Genomic DNA, 2500 nt, shown 5'->3' on the forward strand with positions numbered 1-2500 from the left:
AATCATTTCATATAGAATCAAGAATGTAAAGTAATCTGTGCTGCAAGTGCAAATGTTAAACCCAGATTATACTCTTAAACTAGTATCACATCAGCAATACAAAAATGGGTACAAATAAACGCAGTGTACTTTTAGATGTTTTCAGATGAAAAACATTTGACAAATAAGATTGTTAAAAGTAGTTGTGAAGAAAACTGCCGCTAATGCAATGTAAAATATACCTCAAATAAACATTGGTAGAAAAACATAATTAAAAGCTGTCCAACTTTTTCTGTTATAAAGACAAGCATTCTAGCCAAGATACTTATGTGGTAGAACTTTCCAATTATATATTTACATTTTAAGTGTAAACATAACTTTTTCTCCATTGACAGATGGTTAGATAACACGATTTACCATTTCAAGCCAATATTACATTTGAAGGTAGCATGTGTGCACTTTGAGAAGGACGACACTTAAAATGGTAAGCTAAGTGCTTTTGCTGCAACTTAACAAATTGCTTTTAAATTGCCACAAAAATAACAAGCTAAGATGGATGAAAGCTTTACTTCTGCTTGCATCAAAAGCACAGTGCCACTTGAAATGACTGATTCTGCAACCTTGTTATTTTTCATGTAACTGTTTTTTTTTTTCCCCTTGGCAAACTCATCAGTGTGGCACTGGTTTGTTTCTTGAATGAGAAGGTCTCTGAAGATGTATTATGATAGCAAGCAAATACTCCTCACTAGGGACAAAATATATTTTTGTCTCAAAATGTTTTTTTATAAAATGCATAAAAAAGAACAAGAAAGAGCTTGGTCAGTTATAAAAGAAAGCAACTTTAACTTCCTCACTTTAAGACTTTTTGGCTCATACAGTCTTTCCCTTCTTGATTAAATCATGAACATTTACGAGAGATGTTGCATTTAAGGTTATACTGTAATCAAAATATGATTGGGTATAGTCAGTCTTTCTCACTCTGAAGGCTACTACAAATGAAGCCCTGGAAGTAATTTCAAATGATGTCACTGAGTATTTTGTGCTTTTTTGTAATAGTTCATAGAACCCCCTGCAACCCCCCTCCCAAAAAAAGAAAAAAGAACTGAGTTGGATACCACCAGAGAACTTTTAAAGATGCTGTAGCTGCACACTTTGATTAGTATGTGTTTATTCTAGCTCCATTAGTCCATCTACTGCAAACATTTTTGAAAATGATGATGAATGATGGCTGGTGACAGTAATGGCAGTCACATGAACATGGATTATAATGAATATTAACTATGATTATTTATCAGCTGTTGACAACTAACACATTTTTCCTCTTAAAATAAAAACCATGAATGGCTATTTGTAGAAAATGTCTATGTAAGATTCTAAAAAATAGTTTGCTACAGAGAAAAATAATGTCAACCTAACAGTGTAAAAACTCAGTGTACATTCTTTCAGTAAAATTATTAGAAAAGTAATGTCTCATGAAAAATCCTTACTAAATTCGTACACACACATAAACACACACACACATATATATATATGTGTGTGTGTGTGTGTGTGTGTGTGTGTGTTTGTGTGCGTGTCTGCATGCACACGAGCGTGTGTGTGGATGTTTTCGGCAAAAGATTTCTTCAATTTAACTTCCACTTGCAAATCAAAAGACGTTTAAATATAGTATCACAACATAAAAACAAAGAAGGTGCCCAGGCGAAACCAAGGTTCAAGTAAGATGAAACGCAATTTATTTAAAAGTAGTCTCAATGACAATTGTAGCATAGCCTCTATATTAAAGTATAGAAGTTACTTAAGGTGAGGTTTGCTTGAAACTAGTTTTTTATAACCCTATGGTGCACGTGACAGTATGTTTTGGCACCTTGAACTTTAATTCTTTTATTGACTGTCACAAGGCACATTATCGTCAATAGGGATTTCTACTAGCTTATGGTTTAAGCACCACCTTCACATGGATCTGTTGCTCTTTTGCCCCTTTTGTAGATTAGTAATTACATCAGGATCCACCTTAACATTACTTACACAGTTTTACACACAAGGGTAAAACCTGTAAAATTCTTTAGGTCGGCCAGGTTGTTTACAATTACATTGTGGTGTATTTTATACCTGGTAACTTATTTTATTTACCTAGCTAGTCTGATGTGCTCCTTTGTTACTTACTCTATTTTATCTATTTTTGAATGAGTGATTATTGGTATGTATATTGATATGTACCCATTTAGTTTTCAACATGAAGTTTATTGACTTTTATTTGTTGTACTTGCACTTTAAAATTTTAATTAGTTGACATCAATTATTTGTCAGTGATTAGTTTTAAACAATGTGAGCTTGCGCTCTTGGTATGCTGAAGAAGCTTCTGTTGAAAAGGAGCGAAAACGTTTGTTTATCTACTTTTAAATAAATTGCGTTTCATCTTACTTGAACCTTGGTTTCGCCTGGGCACCTTCTTTGTTTTTAAGTTTTGGCGTCTTTTTCAACTGTATAGTATCACAACATCATATGGTCTGAATTTACCAAC

This window comes from Protopterus annectens, chromosome 8.part0 (genome assembly GCF_019279795.1).
Source record: "Protopterus annectens isolate FY-2018-M chromosome 8.part0, PAN1.0, whole genome shotgun sequence".
In the NCBI taxonomy this organism is placed as follows: domain Eukaryota; kingdom Metazoa; phylum Chordata; order Ceratodontiformes; family Protopteridae; genus Protopterus; species Protopterus annectens.